This window comes from Theropithecus gelada, chromosome X (genome assembly GCF_003255815.1).
Source record: "Theropithecus gelada isolate Dixy chromosome X, Tgel_1.0, whole genome shotgun sequence".
NCBI classification, from domain to species: Eukaryota; Metazoa; Chordata; class Mammalia; order Primates; family Cercopithecidae; genus Theropithecus; species Theropithecus gelada.
Genome location: NC_037689.1, coordinates 107599520 through 107622313, shown reverse-complemented (window position 1 = coordinate 107622313; position 22794 = coordinate 107599520).

Here is a 22794-nt window from a genome sequence, read left to right as displayed (position 1 = left end):
TTAGTATTTGAGTGTATAGTTGCCTGCTAACTTAACCATTACCTTTTTGATAGACCTTCAGATTGTTTTCCTTTGTGTGTGTGCTAATACCTACGGCAGTGAACATCCTCAGCATAAATCAATACTGACTTGTGAAAATAATATACTAGGAAGAATTTCTAGAAGAGGTATTGCCAGATCAAAGGTCTACACATTTAAAATTTTTCATAGTTACTACCAGATCACCTTCCAAAAAGATTGTGGCAACTTACTCTTCTACTATAGGTAAATGTAAGGTAGTTGGTGTTCCCCATGTTCTGGCCAGCACAGAACATTATCAATATTTTTAAATGATGCCAATCTGCAGGGTAATAAAAATGCTATCCCATCATTTACAATATTTTGTATCCTTGACTGCCTATAAAGTAGAAACTTATCATATGCTTGTTGGTATCTGTATGTCCACTTCTGTGATTTTCCTGTTCGCAACCTTTGCCATAATTTTTAGGCTGTTGGTTTTTTCATAAAAAATTTTAGGAGCTCTTTATATTATATGGCTATTAATCTGTTTTCTTTCACTTGATTTGCAGATATTTTCTCAGTGAAGTTTTTACAGAGTCTTTTGAGCCGCAGAGAGTTTTAAAATTTTATGTTCTCAAGTTGGTCAATCTTCTTTATGGTTTCTAAGTTTCCTATCTTGCTTAACCCATTTATGGGCCATATCCATTCCAAGGTTATAAAAATATTCTCTTTATTTTCTTCTAAAATTTTCATGTGAAAACTTAAATTTCTAATCCCGCTGAAATTTATTTCATGTGTGGCACAAAGTAATGATCTAAAATTTTGATCCCGGTTACCTAGATGAAGTACATTCTTTCTCAGTGAAAGACAGTATCTATTTGACCATATTCATTCTAGCCAGCAAAGCTGAAGCCTACGAGGCTGCTTACAGATAGCCCAACCCAGAGGGTGTTGCATTCAACCACCAATACAGACACAAGTTTTCCATTTATCTTTTATTTAACTATATTTAATTTTATGTAATTGTATGCTTAAATTTATTTTTTGAATCATAATTGACAAATAATAATTGTATATATATTATGGGGTGTATTAGTCAGGATTCCCTAGAAGGACAGAACTAATAGGACTGATCTCTCTCTCTCTCTCTCTCTCTGAGAGCGGTTTATTAAGTATTAACTTACACGATCACAGGGTCTCACAATAGGCTGTCTGCAAGCTTGAGGAGCAAGGAGACCCAGTCCGAGTCTCAAAACCAAAGAGCTTGGAGTCTAATGTTTGAGGGCAAGAAGTATCCAGCACAAGAGAAAGATGTGGGCTGGAAGGCTAGGCCAGTCTCGCCTTTTCACGTTTTTCTGCCTACTTTATATTCACTGGGCTGGCAGTTGATTAGATTGCGCACACCAGATTAAGGGTGGGTCTGCCTTCCCCAGCCCACTGACTCAAATGTTAATCTCATTTGGCAACACCCCCACAGACACACCCAGGATGAATACTTTGCATCCTTCAGTCCAATCAAGTGGACACTCAGTATTAACCATCACATGGGGTACAATGTGATTTTTTTTTTTTTTTTTTGAGATGGAGTCTTGCTCATTCGCCCAGGCTGGAGTGCAGTGGTGAGATCTCAGCTCACTTCAACCTCAGCCTCCCAGGTTCAAGCAATTCTCCTTCCTCAGCCTCCTGAGTAGCTGGGATTACAGGCATGCACCACCATGCCTGGCTAATTTTTGTATTTTTAATAGAGACAAGGTTTCACCATGATGGTCAGGCTGGTCTTGAACTCCTGACCTTGTGATACACCCACCTCAGCCTCCCAAAGTGCTGGGATTACAGGCGTGAGCCACCACACCTGGCCAATGTGATTTTTTTTTTTTGACAGAGTCTCACTCTGTCACCCAGCCTGGAGTGCACTGCAACCTCTACCTCCCAGGTTCAAGCAATTCTCCTGCCTCAGCCTCCTGAGTAGCTGGAATTACAGGTGTGCACCACCACGCCCAGCTAATCTTTGTATTTTAGTAGAGATGGGGTTTCACCATGTTGGCCAGGCTGGTCTCGAACTCCTGAGTTCAAGTGATCCACCTGCCTTGGCCTCCCAAAGTGCTGGGATTATAGATGTGAGCCACCACACCTGGCCACGATGTGTTATTTTGATATATGTGTACATCGTAGGAAGATTAAATTAAGCTAACATATCCATCACCTTACCTACTTTTCTGGTGGTAAGTTTAAAATCTACTTTTTTAGTAATTTTGAAGTATGTGTTATTATTAAATACGGTTATCATGCTGTGCAATAGACCATTAAAATGGATTCCTCTTGTATAATAGAAATCTTATGACCTTTGACCAGCATGTCTCTTTTTCCATCCTGCATATATATTTATATGTGTGTGTGTGCATGTGTGTGTGAGAGAGAGAGAGAGATCATGCAGTGTTTGTCTTTCTGTACCTGGTTTATTCTATTTAGCATAATGTCATTCAGGTTCATTTATCTTAATTCTTCTGGAGACTGAGGTCATTCTCAGACAGGCCTGCTGCAGCCCACAATTGATGTTACCTTTTTTTACTCACAGTATCTCATAGTATTCGTTGGGTTTTGGCAAACAGTCTATCAGATTGAGGTGTTTTCCTTCCATGTTTGTTTTCTTTAAAGACTTTATTAGCCATGCCTGATGAGTTATGAATACTTCTTCATTACCTCTTGATACAATCATATAACATTTATCACCTTTAATATGTCGATGGAATGAATAATATGGATAGATTGCCTACTTTAGCCATATCTGCATTCTTCAAATATAAACCCTGCTTAATCAGAATGAATTACTTTTCTTACTTCTATGCTGGAATCTATTTGCTAATATTATATTGAAACACTTTGCTTTTTAATAATCACCATTTGGTGCAAGGCTGTGGAGAAATAGGACCGCTTTTACATTGTTGGTGGGAGTGTAAATTAGTTCAACCATTGTGGGAGACAGTGTGGTGATTCCTCAAGGACCTAGGTCCAGAAATACCATTTGACTCAGCAATCCCATTACTGGGTACATACCCAAAGGATTATAAATCATTCTACTATAAAGACACATGTCAATGTATGTTTATTGCAGCACTATTCACAATAGCAAAGACCAATGCAAATGCCCATCAATGACAGACAGGATAAAGAAAATGTGGCACATATACACCATGGAATACTACACAGCCATAAAAAAGAATGAGTTTGTGTCCTTTGCAGGGACATGGATGAACTCGAAGCCACCATTCTCAGAAAACTAACACAGGAACAGAAAACCAAATACCGCATATTCTCATTCATAAGTGGGAGTTGAACAAAGAGAACACATGGACACAGGGAGGGGAACATCACAAACCGGGGCCTGTTGGGGTATGGGGAGCAAGGGGAGGGAGGGCATTAGGACAAATACCTAATGCATGTGGGGCTTAAAACCTAGATGACAGGATGATAGGTCCAGTAAACCACCATGGCACATGTATACCTATGTAACAAACCTGCACGTTCTGCACATGTATCCCAGAACTTAAAGTAAAATAAAAAAATAAAATAAAAACATTTTGCATCTATATTTATAAGTAAAAGTGACCTACAGTTTTTTCGTTGTTGCATTCTTCCATCACATTTTAAAAAGGTATGTGCAGAAAACATTTGGAAGTTTTAACCAAATCCGAGACAGTTTGAGAAATGTGAAAAATACTTTCTTGAAGGTTAAATAAAACTCAGAAATATCCTATTTTTTCCCTATAGTTATTGGTCTGTTCAGATTTTCTACCACTTCTTGAGTTAATTGTGATATTCTATGTCTTGCTAGAAATTCGTTCATTTCCTTTAGATTTTCAGACTTGTTGACCAAGTTGCATATAATTTTTGTCTTATCATTATTTCAATCTATTAAGTGGTTAAACCTCATTTCTTACTCCTAATAGCATATATTTTCATCTTTGCTCTTTTTAAAAATTAGGCCTCTGAAGGAGGGTCTCTTCTATAGATCTGTTGATTTTGGTTTTAATTATCCATTCTCCTTTGTGTGTCTGTGGTAGGAGGCAGGATGTGGGGCTGTGTGGTGGTGGTAGTTTCTATTTCTTTAATTTTAGCTTTTATCTTTACTAACTCTCTGCTTTCTTTAAGTGAATGTTTTTCCCTCCAATTCATCCTCTGAAAAACTATTTATTTATTTATTAATTATTAGTTTTTTTTGAGATGGAGTTTCGCTGTTGTTGCTCAGGCTGGAGTGCATTGCTGCAATGTCAGCTCACTGCAATCTCCGCCTCCCAGGTTCAAGGGATTCTCCTGCCTCAGCCTCTCAAGTAGCTGGGATTACAGGCATGTGCCACCACACCTGGCTAATTTTGTATTTTTAGTACAGATGGGGTTTCTCCATGTTAGTCAGGCTGGTCTTGAACTCCTGACTTCAGGTGATCTGCCTGCCTCGGCCTCCTAAAGTGCTGGGATTACAGGCGTGAGCCACCACACCTGGCCAGGAAAACTAATTTTGTTTTCAGCGGTGACTATGTGACTATGTCTCTATTGAAGTTTTAAATTTGGCAATCATATTTTATTTTAATTTCCAGAAACTCCTTTTAATGTCTTCTAATGAAATCTACTATGTATCAGTATGTTTGTCACTAAATGTATAATAAAATCCAACCGGGTTATTAAAAATCTGAAGACAAAATTGGAATGATATTTAGAGGAAGGGACAAAATAAAAAAGGATTTTGATTATTTAATGCAGACTAAAGGTACAAAAAAGCTTACAGAGGGAGAAAATGTAGGCAGAAAAAATAGAAGTTCTATGCCATAACCTGAAAGGCAGGAAGGAGGAGGAATTGGTATCTGCATCAACATTGAAACTTTAAGCCATCATGTCACACTCATTCTCCTACCATTCTATAAAATGAGCCACTAATATCCAACATTGTTTCTGGCAAATATTCCACCACTCCCCTGGCTCAAAGATACTCCTTCATGTTTTCTGACATGCTATTACTTCCAATATATAACAATCCAATTTAAAAATCAACATCGTGTTTGTGACCCCACTCTAGTCCTTGCAACTGGATGTTGCACCTTGTCTCACTAGTTCTTGACTCTGTTCTTCCTCTCAAAGACCTGGACTCGAACCGGACTACTTCCTCTTCCATTCCCTACTCCTCCTCCTTCTCTTCCTTCTCCTTCCTCTCTTTTTTTGTCCCACCCTTTCTGTTTCTCTTCCTGATATGAGAAACCTGGAGAATACTACTTGCATTTGGGCCTTCTTGTAACCCAGCCTCAGACTTTGGTCCGCCAACTAGTACACAAGCCAGTCTACTCTATGAGTGTGGGAAAATTCCAACAGGTTTAATGTGATGGGTTTTTAACAATGGGCAGGTTATGAGAGGAACAGAAAGAGCAAAGAGCTCACCATGGGGTAAGAGTGATGTGTGTATGTGTGGGGGAATTCTCTCAGTGAGGAGTTAGCTTTATTTGAATGGAAGGTTTAATGTAGAGGCAATGTCCAAGAACTTCCTCCAATGGGGAAGGAGTGGGAGACAGAAGTTGAGATGTATAGCTGGAAGGGTTCTTCAGGCTCAATGCTGGTGAAACAAATGTTTTTCCCTAAACCGTAGGGCAATGTTAAAGTCAGAGCAGTAAAGGGTTAAGAGTTGAGTCCAGTCAATCAGAAAGGAGATTTGGACCAATTCATCAAAACTAAGAGGTTAAAAGATGATATCAAGAGCAAAAGTCAGGGATTGGAGGTCCAGGAAGATAAGCAAGCAGCAGCAGATTAAGAGAATCCAGGAATAGGCTAAGGAGATTGCTTGCCACAGTCTTTGCTAACTTTTAGGTACTTGCTACAATGTGGTATGTGGACATGCTCACGAAGTGAGGAATGGAGGGTGGGAAGAAAAAGGCCAGATTGTTCTGGGTCTTGAATGTCAGGCTGAGTAATTTAGATTTGAAACAGTGAATGACAGGAAGTTATCAATTGATTTTTGAGCAGGAAGGTGATATGATGTATACAATGTTTTTGCGAACAGGTATTTAGCAGTTTGGAAGGCATCAAAGGAAGGGAGACTGGAAATGACCTTGAAGATCATTTAGGAGGTTAAGGTGTGAGATGTGGAGAATTCAGACTTGGTTATTGGAAAGTAACAGAGAGTGACACATCCAGGAGACATTGTGAAAAAGCATTTAATAGAATGTTTGGGTGGGCTAGGTGAAAAGAGAGAAGGAATCATCAAAGTTAAATATGAGATTTTTTTGTTAGTTTGGAGAGTCTACAAAGCAGAGTTGGGAAGGTTGGGTAAGTCTAATTTGAAGCAATGACTAGACACTCACTTGGTGGAAAACACTATTTGATTTTAGTCTATGGGTATATGGTCATAGAAGGCTGCCGTTTTGGCTTTTGATGTCAAGCTGCATCAACATACAAATGGTCACTGAAACTATGAGAGTAGATGAAAGAAGAATGGAGAAGGAGGGTTGTAGGAGCAGCTTATCGAGCACTAGGCAAACATTCATATTTTGCAAAAAGGAAGAGGCAAAGGAGATACTGAAAGAGAAATAAAAGACAAGAGAAATTAGAGCTACTCAGGGATGAGACATTTAAACAAAAGGAGGTGGTTAAAGAGCTCAACTATAATGGGGTGGGGGGTTGGTGGTCTGCCAAGGAGAGTGATAAATTTAAAAGGCTTTGGGTTTGGCTAGACGAGTGGTTTTCAAACTTGAGTGTGCATCAGAACCCTCTGGATAATTTGTTAAAACAGATTGTCAGGCTCCATCCGCAGAGTTTAGAATTCAATAAGGTCTAGGTGGTACCCAATAATTTGCATTTCTACCAAATTTCCAGATGATGCCAAAGCTGCCTCTCTAGGAATCACTCTCTTGAGAACTACTGGCCTAAAAGAGCTGTTCTCACTTTTTTGTTGCTGTTCTTTTCTATCCCAACATATCTGAGTGCTATGATACATTTCTATTCATATAGCAATTGGTCACCAAAACAGTGATACTCACCTAGTGAGAGGTGGCAACGTGCTAGCAGCCCTAGCTCTCGGCGCCTCCTCAGCCTCCGCGCCCACTCTGGCCATGCTTGAGGAGCCCTCCAGCCAGCCATGGCACTGTGGGAGCCCTTCTCTGGGCTGGCCAAGGCCGGAGCTGCCTCCCTCTGCTCCCGGGGAGGTGTGGAGGGAGAGGCGCCGGCAGAAACTGGGGCTGCGTGCGGTGCTCCTGGGCCAGTGCAAGTTCCGGCAGGCGTGGGCGCAGGCTCAGCGGCTCCGCACTCAGAGCGGCCAGCCGGCGCCGCCGGCCCAGGGCGGTGAGGGGCTTAGCACCCCAGCCAGGAGCCGCAAAGGGTGCCGGCAGTCTGGCACTGTGCTCGAGTTCTCACAAGGCCTTAGCTACCTCCCCACGGGGCAGGGCTCGGGACCTGCAGCCCGCCATGCCCAAGCCCCCCCCTCCGCCTTGGGCTCCCGCGCAGCCCAAGCCTCACCGACGAGCCCCGCCCCCTGCTCCGTGGCGCTAGGTCCCCATCAACCGCCCAGGAGCTGAGCACTGTCGGTGCACGGCGCAAGACCGGCAGGCAAATCCGCCTGCGCCCCCAGTGAGAAATCCACTGGGTGAAGCTAGCTGGGCTCCTGAGTCTGATGGGGACTTGGGGAATTTTTATATCTAGCTAGAGGATCGTAAATACACCAATCAGTATTCTGTGTCTAGCTCAAGGTTTGTACATACACCAATCAGCACCCTGTCAAAACGGTCCAATCAGCTCTCTGTAAAGTGGACCAATCAGCTCTCTGTAAAATGGACTAATCAGCAGGATGTGGGTGGGGCCAGATAAGGGAATAAAACCAGGCTGCCCGAGTCAGCCACCAGTAACCTGGTTGGGTCTCGTTCCACCTTTTGGAAGTTTTGTTCTTTTGCTGTTTGCAATAGGTCTTGTTGTTGGGCACTTTTTGGGTCCAAGCTGTTTTCATGAGATGTAACACTAACTGTGAAGGTCTGCAGCTTCACTCCTGAAGCCAGTGAGACCACGAACCCACAGGGAAGAAGGAACAAACTCTGGACACACCATTTTTAAAAACTGTAACACTCACCATGAGGGTTTGTGGCTTCATTCTTGAAGTCAGTGACACCAAGAACCCAGCAATTCTGGACACACTAGGACTGAGGACTAGTATATCTGATTTTCCGAAGTACTTCCCTCACCTTCAGATAATCTCAAACACCCTTCACTTGGGAATAATTACTGAGCTGATACATGACATTAATAATTTTTTTTTGTTTGTTTTTTGGAGACGGAGACTCGCGCTGTTGCCCAGGCTGGAGTGCAGTGGCTGAATCTCGGCTCACTGCAAGCTCCGCCTCCCGGGTTCACGCCATTCTCTGCCTCAGCCTCCCGAGTAGCTGGGACTACAGGCACCCGCCACGTTGCCCGGCTAGTTTTTTGTATTTTTTTTAGTAGAGCCGGGGTTTCACCATGTTGGCCAGGATGGTGTGGATAGCCTGACCTCGTGATCCACCCGTCTCGGCCTCCCAAAGTGTTGGGATTACAGGCTTGAGCCACTGTGCCCGGCCGACATTAATAATTTTTAAAAACTAAGTTAAAACAACAATGGAACCATAGTAAAACAGGTAATTCTGTCCTTGGTGATCCAGAAGGTACTTAGGGATCTGACCTGTTTCAAGATACAGTTACATGTAGGTGGTGTCCCTTCTATCTTTTGACTTGAGGTGAATTTCTAGCTACCACTGATGGGGGAAGCAGGAGAAATGGACTTTACTGTCTGTCCAGCTGGATTGCCATCCATGAGTAGATAATCGTTGTAACCCTGATGCCCACAGTTGTTTGCAGGTAGGCACTTGTTGCTACCCCATAGTCCATAATGAGGGTGCTGTCGATGTCCATGGAGAGAGCAAGGCAGCTATTTCGCTCTTTTGCTCCCTGTTGTGCTGCCACATTTGCCTTCTCTAAAGTATACCATGTACCTTGGACCCTAACAAACCCTTAAGCATTTCTCAGAGATCAGGTGATTGGTCCAAAGCCACACCAAGCTGAGAATGAGGGCAGGCACTGTAGCCTTAGCTGAGCTACCTCATTCCCTTACAAAGGCACAAGGTCTCAGTGCCTTGGTTCTTGGGGGCATCACATATAAAAACTCTCCAAACCTCCAGAGGTTGGCCATCCTTCCCTGATTTGGTCCTTTCTTTATCTTCCTTAAGTCCTCTCCCTTTTACCCTTTCCTTCTCCCATGTCCCTGCCTCCTCTTTTCTGGGAATGTGTGCCTCACCCCTCCCGACAGAAATAAAGCCTTCTGAAGTCTGCTAAACTCCCCATCCAAAAAAAAAAGGAAAAAAAAGAGGTGATCATGTCCCATGTGTCTGCTTCCTCCAGTGTCTGCTGAATGTCAAAGTTTTCCCTCTCCTGACCAATTTCTGCTAAATATGCAGAGGGGAGGGGTGAGCTCAATCTTTCTATCAGATTTAACTTTTTAGGAATGTTCACATGGTAGTTGAACAACTCAAGTGATATAGAGGTATACAAAGAAAACTATAGACCGCTTTACCCTCATATCTTAATTCTACCTCCTAAGTAACCAGTGTTAACAGTTTCGTGTGTATCCTTTCACACCTTTCTCTATACCCTTACAAATGTGTATGTGTGATTGTGCTTGTTTCCCTTATGGTAGATAAAATACTTAAATTAGATTATATCCTATGCATTACTCAGCAACTTGCCCCTCCAAACAATATATAAACCCATTGTCTTTTGATTTTGTGAGTAGTGAGATTGAATTAATTCCAGTGGGTGAGGAAAAAGCCTTCCACTCTAGACTCTGAATTCTACAGGATTAATTTCCTTCTGGACCCCCTCCAATCTGGTTTGCAAGAGAGATTCATATTTCTCCTTTTTAAACATAACTTAGAACTTGTTTCTTGTTCTAATCAGCACTCACCTGACCTCTCTCCTCTAACTGCCTGATGGGCAGATGATTGCTACAATATATCACCTTGACAGCTGCTTCCACCCTATTCCTGGCTGCCCTGAGGCTGGACTTTATATGTTGAAAGTGATCCTTGTTGTTTTCTACCACATACAGCATGCCCTTCCAATGCTCAGCTATCTTAGACAGATTTAGGATGCCCAGTTTCCGCAACTGGACCCAATCTCCGGTCCTTGACTCCTGGCACCGTACCTGTGTATCAAGTGCTTTTTTTGTCTTCCTAGGTTATTCTGGGCTACTTTTTCCTTTGGCCCAGTTGCATATCTGTTAAGCCTGTTTCCTTCTTTGCCCTGCTCCCAACTCCTAAGCCGAGGTCAGTGGACAGCTGCGGATCCGGCACAAATATCCATAAAGGGGGAATCAAGCTTGTGGAGTCCTTCCTGGTGACATTTGTGGGCATTGCCAGAAACGGCACATGCTGACTTCACTGCCCCCTTTGCTCAGGGTGCAACATCCCCACATGTTTAATAAAGTTATGTGACTGTAAGGTCAATTTCCCACTGACCCAGATTGGAGTACTGTTATATTTGGGATCCAATTATCCAACACTACAAGCACAGGTACAGATTCTTCTCCTCCACCCCATTAGGTGTCCCAAAGTCCCCTTGGATATTACAGTGGTCCTAGTAAGTAGGCCTCTCATGGAGTAGTTGTACAACATTGGACTGAAGATTCACAGGACATTCTCTTGAATAATCTTCCCAGTTTAGGGGGCCTGGCATTTAGACTTCTTTCTTCTCTCTACATTCTTCTGCCTCTGGCCCCTGCCCAGTTTATCTTCCCAAACCAAAACTCTTTCTTTCTTCCTCTCTCTTTTCACATAATCTTCAATGGTCAGATCTGGAAGCTTCTCTTATGAGCTCATTCAAATACCAGCCCAACTCACAGAAAAGCTGGGAGTTTTCCACCTGCACCTTGCAGGGTGTGAAACCTGATTATAATTATCTGAGTCCAGAACGTAACTCTGTGTTAAATAAAAACACGAAGTAGCTTTTAAAAGGTTTCAGTATATACTGAATTTTCCAATTATATAACTACCATGTAAAATGAGAGAAAATCGTGCTTTGTTTTGTTTGCAATTTTACCAAGAATTACTTACCATTTTGGAAAAGCACAACACTGATTAGTCATCTTATTTGAGTTGACAATACCACAAATCTTTATCAATCTGCAACTGTGGCTGCTACATTCATGTTTTCTTTGACATAAGGGCATAAACAGCTCAATATTTCAATATTTCTTTAATCATAACCACCTATATACATATTGAAATATGAATTATTTTATTCTTCACACTTTTAATTTTTATCTCTTTAAATGTATTATTTGATATGTAAAACTATGTAACACATATATATATTAAAATGCATAATAATATAATGAGTATCAATGAATTCACAATGCGATTCATGAAATAGAACACTATATTAGTCCGTTTTCACACTGTTGATAAGGACATACCTGAGACTGGGAATAGAAAGAGGTATAATTGGATTTACAGTTCCGCATGTCTGGGGAGGCCTCAGAATTATGGCGGGAGGCAAAAGGCGCTTCTTCAATGGCTATGACAAGATAAATTGAGGAAGATGCAAAAGCAGAAACCCCTGATAAAACCATCAAATCTCATGAGACTTATTCACTACTATGAGAACAGTATGGGAGAAACTGCCCGCATGATCTAAATGATCTCCCACCAGGTCCCTCCCACAGCATGTGGGAAGTTCAGGAGTACGATTCAAGATGAGATTTGGGTGGGAACACAGCCAAACCATTTCAAACACTATTAATAATTCATACTTGCCTATCCCATCCTACCCTTTCCCTAAACCCAGAGGTAATTAGTATCCTGAATTTTGTGTTTATTATACCCTTGCCTTAAGGAATAGCTTTATTACATAAGTGTGAATGTCTAAATAATATTTATGAGGTTTATAAAAATGATATTCTACTGCATATGGTCTTGTTGGATTTCTTTTGTCTGGAACATAATGTTTCTAGGATTTATCCACACCATCCATGTTGCTTAATGTAACTGTATTATATTTTTACTATCACATGATATTTCATAATATATTAATCCATTTTGTTGTTGATGAACATTTGTTTGCCGCCAAATATTTGCTATTATGAACAGTACCTCTTTGAATATTCCTGTTTTTGACTCCTGGTGCACATGTGCAAGAGAACAGTCCAAGGAGTAAAATTACTGGGTTGTAGGGTATGCAAACATAAAGGCAAATTGTTTCCTACAGTGGTTGTACCCACTGACAGTCACACCTGCAATGTATGAGTTCCTGTTGATCCACATCCTCATCAACATTTGTTATTATCAGACATGTTAATTTTTTCCATGGGCATAAAGTATTGTCTCCTTGTGGTCTTAATTTGCATTTTCCTGATTATTCATGAAGTTTGGCATCTTTTCATATGCTTATTGACCATTTGTGTTTCTTCTGTCAAATGAATGTTCATGGTCTATGCCCATTTTTACATTAAAAAAATCTTTAGGAATTATTTATATTTATATTTTTGGATAGGAATCTTTTTTCGGTTGTATATGTTGTAAATATCTCCTCCACATTTGTAGCTTGTCTCTCCATTTTCTTTATGATGCCTTTTGTCAAACAGAAATGCAAAATGTTAATGTAGTCTAATTAGTCGGTCTTTATTTTTAGGGTTAGTGCTTTTTGAGCCTTGTTCAAAAAATCCTTTACTACATTAAAGTCAGCAAAATATTCTCTTATGTTTTCTTCTAAAAGTTTAAAATTTTGCTTTTCACATTTAAGTCTTCAGTCCATCTGGACTTTATTTTATGTATGGTGTATAATAGGGATCTAATTATTTTTGGCATATGGATAATCATCTGTCCCAGAACCAGTTATTGAATAGTCACTCCTGCCTCAATGATCTGCAGTGTCACCTCTCTAATATGTCACAGTTCCATGTATTTATGGATCTATTTCTGAGCCCCCATTTTGTTCCATGAGTCCATTGGTCAACTCTTGCCTCAATAGCATATATATTGTCTTATTTACTGTAGCTTTTTTTTTGTTGTTTTTTTTCCATGACAGAGGTCCTGAGAACATATGCCCCTGTGGCTTTATATTAAGTCTCAATATTTGTTCAGGCAAATCTCCCTACTTGATTTTTTTTCTTCAGGAATAGTCTTCACTATTCTTGGCACTCTGTTCTCCTATATAAAAAATTTGTTGCCAAATTCAATGAAAAGCCCTTTTGAAATTTGAATTTAAATTTCACCGACTCTAGAGATTAATTTGAGAAGAATTGGTATTGAGTGTGCCTAATTATGAACATGATACATTGTCACATTTATTTAGAGCTTCTTAATGTCTTTTTATAAAGTTATTTACTCTTCTTGATTGACTCTTACACTCTTTTTTTAAATTTAGTCCTAGCTGATGGCAGCAGCAGCCTATGAGCAGTGGCTACTGCGAAGATGTTGGTTGCAGTAGGGGAGGTACGGGTGGGGTTGCGTGTTCTGTGTGGCTGGTGGGATCCAGGAACAGGCAGGAGTACTGCCCCCTACCAAGTTGTCTGGGTGGGAGCCCTGCATTCCCAGGCACAGCTGCAGCCTCCCAACCGTGGCTTTGGACCCAGGCATCCCTGTACTCTCTAGGGCCCAGGAAGCCCCTGCCCCTGCAGGCTCGGAAGTGCCTGCTCCTGCTGTATGGTGCAGAGCAAAGTTGTGGCAGAGCCCCAGCACTATTGAGACCTGGCTGGGTGTGTGTGCACTTGGGGCAGTGCTGACATGCCAGCCTCCTGCCACCTCAGCCCCCTTTGGACTTTGGGTGTCAATGAGCACAGGAGGGAGATGGGGGGGGGGTGTTGAGGGCAGCTCAGCACAGGCCTGCAGGTGCCCCTTACCATGAACAGCCTGGGCACTGTGGATGACATGTGGATGGTGTCAGGAGGCAGTCTCCTGGGCGGAACAGTGTGTGTCCTCAGCGAAGCCCCACCTTAAAGCCAGGGAGGGCATGAAGCATGGCGACTGGGCTATCAGTTCCTGGTGGAGTCTGCAGACCAGAGTGAGAACTTATGGTACTTTTTCCTGGCCACCCATGGCTGCCCATGGACCAATCAGCATGCACTTCCTCCCTTCCAAGCCCATAAAAACCCCCAGACTCAGCCAGACTTGAACAGATATCAGGATGACTTGCTTGCATAAAGGAGCTACCCACTGTGGGTTTCCTGCGAGCTGTTCTGTTGCTCAATGAAATGCCTCTCTGCCTTGCTCACCCTCCAGTTTTCCATGTACCTCATTCTTCCTGGAAGTGGAACAAGAACTTGGGACCCACCTAATGGCAGGACTGAAAGAGCTGTAAAACCAACAGGGCTGAAACACAGCACCCTCCCACTCACCATGTTGCAGGCAATGAGAAGGGGAGAAGAGCTGCGGCACCTTCGAGGAGCCTAGCCCTAGGGACTCCCCAAACCAGTGCTGTGACACCTCCGTTGGGGCTCTGCAGTTCCTGGCATCTCCAAGCTTCATGGTGTCACTGCATTGCCCTCATCCAGATGCAGATGCTCACAGCAGAAGCCGCATGCAGTACATCTGGTCCATCTGTAGCCTCATATGGAGCCAGCACCTGTGCCAGCACCTGGAGCTACCCACCGTGCTGTAGCAGCCAGAACGCCTGGCTGTGTACAGTGGCCAGACCCAGCGCTTGCTCACCCACACACCCCTCACCGCTCCTTGCCTGGCTTGCCCTTGACAGGTGTGGGATCCAGGCCGGTAGCGCAAGTCCAGTCCAGTCTGCTGGGCTAAGTGGGCGGAACAAGCCCAGTGGGCATGAGCAATACTTAGGCAGAAGGTGCCACGGGCCACAGAGGTTTCCGGCTGACAAAGTGATACCTTAAGGATCCTGTGACATAGGTACCTTGTAGTTTTCATTGCTATTGTAAATGGTGTCTTTTTAAAATATTAATTTTCTAATTATTTGGTGCTGACATAGAGATGCAAATGATTTTTGAATATTGCTCTTATAGCAGGTCATCTTGCTCAGTCTCTTATAATTTATCATTTGCGGATTGTTTAGGGTTGTTTTAATGAAGATGGTTGTATTATCTGCAAATAATTATGTCTTAGTTTCTTTCTGTCTAATGAATACAGTTAATTTCTTCTTTCTTTCCCCTTCCTTCCTTCCTTCTCTCTCTCTCTCTTTCTCTCTCCTTCTCTCTTTCTTTCTCTCTTTCTCTTTTCTTTTCTTTTCTTTTGAGTCTTGCTTTGTTACCCAGCCTGGAGTGCAGTGGCATGATCTCTGATCACTGCAACCTCCGCCTCCCAGGTTCAAGCTATTCTTCTGCCTCAGCTTCCCGAGTAGCTGGGATTACAGGTACATGCTAACATATCTGGCTAACTTTTTTTTTTTTTTATTTTTAGTAGAGACAGGGTTTCACCATGTTGGCCAGGCTGGTCTTGAACTCCTGACCTCAAGTGATCCACCTACCTCGGCCTCCCAAAGCGCTGGGATTACAGGCATGTGCCACCAACCCTGGCCATACAGTTAATTTCTTTATTTTACTTTACTGACTTGATCCTCCAGTATAATGTTGAATAGAAACAGTGACTGAAGTCATCCATGTCATGTTTCTGATTTGATCAAAATGCTTCCACCATTTCCCTATGAAGAATAAACTTTGCTGTTGGTCTTGTTTTGCTTTTGTCTTTAGTAGATAATCTTTACCACATCAAGAAAGTTATTTTTTCCAGTTTGCTAAGACTTTTTATCATGAGTGTGTACTGAACTTTATGAAACATTTCTTCCTGCTCTTATTGAATTAATCATGATTTATTTTTCTTTCAGTCAGTTTTTAGCATGAATAACATTTTATAGATGTCCTGTCATTAAACTACCCTTGAATTGCTGGGATAACTCAATTTGATTATGGTATATTATCTTTTTTATGAACTGCTGCACTCAGTTTGCTAATATCTATGTTTACAATGTTTGCCTTTATACTCATGAGGGAGAATGACTTGTAATTGTCCTTCTCATTCAGCCTTAATTTGGTTTTGACATCAAAGTCATACCTACCTCACAGAATGAGTTGGAGTAGATTCTCCCCTTTTTCTATTCTCTGGAAGACTTTGTGTAAAATTAGATAGTCTGTTTCTTCAAAGTTTGATAGAACGAACATTTAAAATCATCTAGGCTTTTTGCTAGTTTGGGAAAAGGATATAATATACACACACGTAAATACATATACCTATATATATTTCCATATCTATGTGTGTAGGTATATATATATACACACACATGTGTGTATATATATGTGTGTGTGTATGTGTGTATCTATATATGTAATATATGTATAGATACACACACACATACAGTTTTTGTTAAAGTAGAACATAGATACAAAAGTACACAAACCATAAGGGTATGGCTCCATGAATTTTTGCAAACTGAAGACACCTGTATACTCAGCATTCAAAGTTATGGGGTCTAATACCTTAAGTGTAGGTAGGTCTATTACCTACTACATTCACTCAACATTTTGATGTAGTTAAGTTAAACCAATTAGAGATAGTCTTTCAAATTATAATTATTATACAATTATTCAATGTAACACAATGTTGTCCAACATAAAATATTACCTAGTCTATCTAAAGTAAAACTTTATGTGGATTCACATACCACACAAACACATTCTTTAGGATAAGAGTAGAAAGTCTCATTACCTCAGTCTGTTTGTGGGTATAATGTGCTGCCTCTCCTCAGTGATGGCATAGGCCTTCACTATGGATTGGATCTGCTATGAGGGCTATCTTTAGAATGAAGTCAAGAGTTTCTGTCCAGATCATTGATCTTGCAGTGTTAAGGAAATTGGAAGGACTCATATATCCCTGCAGCGGGAGCAAGCATAATTGATCTGTGAAAGCTCAGGGTTTGAATAGTTACTGAATCTGAATGTGTTGGTCCTAAATGTTAATATGATTTAGTATGCATACTGGCTCTACCCCTCTCTCCTCCAATTAGCTCACACGGGCTGAGCTTGATAAGATAGATCAAGGGTTCTTCACTGGTTCCAGGCAGCACTTACATATTGGTACTGATAAGATGCTGTGGTCCAAAATAAGCCCAAAATAAGACTTAGAGTCATGATTTAATTTCTTTTTATGGCTAAATAATATCCCAATGTATGGCTATACAATATTTTATTTATTTATTCATTGGTGGATAGACATTTGGGTTATTTCGAACCTTAGGCTGTTAAATGAATAATGCTGCTGTGAACATTTGTGTATAAGTATTTTTGTGGACACGTTTTCAATTTTCCTATGCATACACCTAAGATTGGTATTACTGAGTAATATGGTAACTCTATGATGACACTTGGAGAAATTGCCAAACCCTTTTCCAAAGTTCCAGCACAAATAGCAGTGTATGAGGCTTCTAATTTCTCCACATTTTCACTATCACTTGTTATTGTGTCTTTTCTTTATTATAGTCATACTAATGGGTATTAAGTGGCATCTCATTGTGGCTTTGATGTATATTTCTCTAAAATCTAAAGACATTTGTTCTTTGATCCATGAATTATCTAGAATAAAAACATTTTCCAAATTAATGGGAGATGTTTTTCTGTTGTTATTGGTTTCTAAATGAATAGTTTGTTGGTCAAAGAACGTGATCTGTATGATACTCATTTTGGGGGTTGTTGAAAATGTCTTGTACATAATTTAAAAAAAATTTCATGTGTTTAATATATGTTTATGATATTAACCTTGTTAATTATGTTCTTCAAATCTTATATCTTTACTGATTCTCTGTCTTTTTGAATTAATAATTGAGAGAGGTAGCATGAAATTTTCCACTTTGATGGTGGATTTGTCCATTTTTTCCTGTAGTTTTATCAATTTTGTTTCATATATTTGAAAACTACTTTACTTAATATATATGTAGGTTTAGGATTGCTATATCTTCCTAGTGAATTTAACCTTTTATGATTATGTAGTAGTCCCCTGTATCCCTAATAGTGCTTCTTGTCCTAGTGTCTAATTTTTCTAATATTAACATAGCAATTCTAGTTTTCTTTTTGTTAGTATTTGTTTGGTATATATTTTCCCAGCTGTTTAATCTTCAACTTCTCTGTGTTATTTTAGTTTAGATGGGTCTTTTGCAAATAGCACATAGCTGCATTTAAAAATTAAATTCAATTTGACCATCTCTTTTACGCAGTGAATTAAGTCCATTTGTATGTATTGTGGTTATCCAAGTATTTGAGCTTTAATTTTTTATGTTCCTCTTCCTTTTCTCCTCTCACCTTGTTTGGAGGGATTGATTTTATTGCTATTATTGTTCATTTAAAATTATTTTTTCTCTATTGGTTTGGAATTTATATTCAATTTCTGTTCTTTTAGTGGTTAGTTCTGAAATTTTACTAGGCATATTTACCTCAACGAAGGCTAAAATTAGGTAATATTTTCACCCCATCCCAATCAACAGAAAGACCTTAGAACACTTTAATTGATCACAGTCCCCTGACTTGTAATTTGGTTCTTTCTACAACACCAAAATGAGACATTTGTTTTATTATTTTATACAGGCCACAGTGACCCATGGTCATGCCATTGCACTCCAGCCTCAACAACAGAGTAAAATCTTGTCTCGAAAAAAGAAGAAAAATGAAAAAAGAAATAATGGGTAAAATTCCTCAGGTGCAGTCCAGCTTCTTCCCCACAACTCCAGTTTTTCTCCCTGAGGCCAGTGGGACCGCAGGTGAGGATACTCAGCCTAGACCAATTAATTCAGAGTCTTTGAAAGGAGTCCACCATTGATATGTTTAAACCGCTTTCCAGATGATTCTAATGTACAGCCTCAGTTGAGAACCACTGATGTGGTGGAATGGTGGAAGGTGTGTGCCAAGATGAACCATAGAGTGAGTCTCCAATAACTATTATGTTTTGGTTATCGTGTGAGCTGACAGTCCCTTAGAAGAGCAGATAAGATTGAACATTGTCGTGAGTGCAGCGTCTTCCATATCTGGTGGAAGGAGATTCAGCCTAAAGTTCTTGAAAGTGACAGCAGGTGTCATTGAGCTGGTGGGCACAGATGTGTTCAGATTTAGCAGGTCTGATTTCAATGGGTGAGTCAATTGGAACTACTAGAAAAGCAATCTATTTGGAGGCATCAAAAGGTGTCAAAATAGTCAGGTTTTGAGAATCCAAGAAGTTAGAGAAAAGGGGACCACGGAGAGCTGACCCACTGCTTTAACTCTTAAGGCATTTGCTAACTCTTGCTATAGAGCAAAAGGGTGAGAATCTGGATCACACCTAGGTACATCATATTCAAATTTCTGAAAACTAAAAAAAAAATTATTTAAAGCATCTGAAGGAAAAAAGACACGTCACGTTCAAAGGAGCAATAATAAGATATTGGCTGACTTCTCAAAAGAAATAGTGGAAGCCAGAAGACAAAGTGCCTTTTCAGTACCTTTAGTACTGAAAAATAAGTGCCAACCTTGAATTTTATAATATATATAGTCAAATATTCTTAAAAACAGAAGGTAAAATAAAGACTTCTCCAAACAAACAAAACCCAAGAGAATTTGTCACTAGCAGATCCACACTAAAATAAATACTAGGACTGGGTGCATTGGCTCATGCCTGTAATCCCAGCACTTTTGGAGGCCAAGGCAGGTGGATCACCTGAGGTCAGGAGTTAGAGACCAGCCTGGCCAATATGGTGAAACCCTGTCTCTACTAAAAATACAAAAATTAACCAGGCATGGTGGCATGTGCCTGTAGTCTCAGCTACTAGGAAGGCTGAGGCAGGAGGATCACTTGAACCTGGGAGGTGGAGGTTGCAGTGAGCCGAGATCACTACACTCCAGCTTGGGCGACAGAGCGAGAGTCTATCTCAACAACAGCAACAACAAAAATACTAAAGACTATTCTTTGATAGAAAATTTTCCTAAATGGAAACATGGAAATGCAGGAAGGAATAAATGGTAATGAAAATGATAAATCCAAATTAATATCAACTCATAAAACCATAAAAATAGTATCTTGTGAGATTCCAAATATATGTCAAATTAAAAGTGCATGATGACAGTAACAAAAGTCAAAATGAGGGGAAATGGAGATAAAGCGTTTTAAGACACAGCTTCCATCCTGTGATCTAAGATGGCTTCTCCAGCTCTTATCGTCATATCCATATATCTGTTCTTCTTATCTTAAAGCTGCTTTTCAGAAGTTTGAATACATCACCTCTGCCTTTATTCCAGTAACATGACCTCAACCTAGGTGCGAGGGAGGTTGGGAAATGTAGTCTTCATCTGAGAAGCAAGGTTTCTATGCTTAAAGAAAGAAGTGAAGAGTGGATATATTCAGAAGGTGTGGTGGGGGTGGGGGTGGTAAATATCAGTTTCTGCCACATTGCCCCAGTGCCTGTGTACAATTGATTTGTACAGGTGTAAAAATTCTAGGTGTGGGCAGACTGCATGATGCCAACAGACCAACTAGTCAATGGACATTTTAGCCTTTCAAGAATTCAAATATGGCCTTTATACTACACACAGATACTATCTTGAAAGGCTATGCTAAAAGTTTCAGCCATGAAACCTTTAATCCTAAACTGACCACCATTTCACCAAATGAGGATAGAGAATTAGTGCAAAGCTCAGTGGATAATATTCAAGTGTATTCAGTAGTGGGAAGGAAAGAAGTAGCCCTGTTGGTTGTAAGGAAGATGTGAACTTACTCTACTGGCATAAGAAAGTTCTTCTCAAGGGAATGGCATAAACTATCACTAATGAACAGTCCATTTGTAGGATACTATGGCATCCCTCAGATGTACTACAGCAGCAGATATTATAGCCTAAGAAATAAAGTTCCAGAGTGTTAATGGCAGTGCTTTGGGGAATGGAACAGATGCTAGAACTAGTTAACGGGTTTCTGTTTGGCTCCAAATAATCAAGGATATTCAAGAAAAAATTTTCAAATGGACTGGATGCATTCACTGGAAAATATTTCCCATGAAGAAGACTTTTTGGGAGAGATCCCAAGGATCCTAGGTAACATGCCGGTGGAATTCCCTCACCTCACACTGGCAAAAGGAATGCCACTAGCTTTACTCACTCTTTCTTGATGTTCAGAGGGAAGCCTAAACTGCCTTGTGTTGCAAGGAGCTCAATGTGGGATGAGAGCCTTACCTGCAGTCAGCTAAATTGAAAGGCAAAATCTGAGTTGAAGATTTCCCTGGCAGCCTGACATAATAACAGGAGTCAGGAAAAGCACTCTAACCCATTTTTTTCCCTGAAACATACGGGCATAAGGTTGACTACTTGCTTAAAAAACGGAGAAGGGAAATGGGGGAAATGAGGAAAAAATAAAACTATAACTTCCTATCTCAAAACTGTCATCTTTTCACAGAAGTTGAAGAGGGAGTAAAAATTGGACTGATTATTTCAAGCACAAGATGTAATTGCATGATGAAATGAAGGGAAGGGGGTTAAAAAGGAAGACAAGAGGGAGGTAAAGAGGGGGACTTCTAGGAGCGCATGTGCTATGGACATGGTGCTGGCTAAAAGACTCCTTAATGGAAACAGCAAAGCAAAATTTCCCATCATCCTCTAAATATGAGAGTATTCAAGGCTCTGAGTAAGAGGAAAATTTTCAAAGTCATGAATTGAGCCTGCATAATCTGAAAGGAGTCTGTTGTGCATACAACAGTTGGGTTACACTAATAAACAAATATGTAATTATGAATTGTGATACTTCTTCTGAAGAAAGAAACAGGGTGCTGTAACCATGAATACTTGATAGGTTACTTTAGCCAGAGGGGTCAGAGAAGGTTTCTCTGAGGACATAGAAATTTTAGCTAAGCTCTCAAAGTTGAGAAGTCAGCCATTCAAGGAGCTGGTCAAAAGGTTTAGGCAGAGATTGGAGCAAATGCAAAGACCCTGAGGAGCAACTGGGTTCAGTATATTCAAAAAAGAGCAATAAGCCCCGTGTGGCTAAAGCAGAGTAAGAGAGAAAGATTATGATGCAGAGACAAGCAGGGGCCACATTATGCAGGGCCTTGTAGGCCATGGTAAGTGTGATGGTTAATTTTATGTGTCAACTTGACTGGGTTAAGAAATATCCAGATAGCTGATAAAACATTGGTTCTGGGAGTGTTTTTGAGGGTGTTTCTGGAAGAGCTTAGCATTTGAATCAGTAAACTGACTAAAGAGGATCCACCCTCACCAATGTAGGCGGACATCATCTATTCCATTAAGGGTCCAGCGAGAACAAATAGGTGGAAAAAGGGCAAATTCACTCTCTTCTTGAGCTGGAACATCCGTGTCCTCCTGCCCTTGGACATAGGAGCTCCTTGTTCTCGGGTATTTGGACTTCAGAACTTATACCAGTGACTCCCTCCCCACCCCAGGTTCTCAGGCCTTGAAACTTAACCAAATTACACCACTGGATTTCCTGGTTCCCCACTTGCACAAAGCAGATTGTGGGACTTCTTGGCTTCCATAATCATGTAGACCAATTTCCATAATAAATCCCTTTGTACATATCTATCCTACTAGTTTTGTTTCTCTGGAGAACCCTAATACAGTAAGGAATTTGTATTTCACTCTAAGCACAACTGGATACTTTCTCCCAGTGGTTTAGTGAGGGAAGTATTATAACATAAAATGACTTAATATTTCAGAAGGCCACTCTGGCTAATGTGTGGAGAATGGGCACTAGTAGTACAAGAGTAGAATCAAAGATCTCATTCTAGAAGACATTGCAGCAGTTTAGGCAAGAGATGATGGCATGTGGCTTGGTC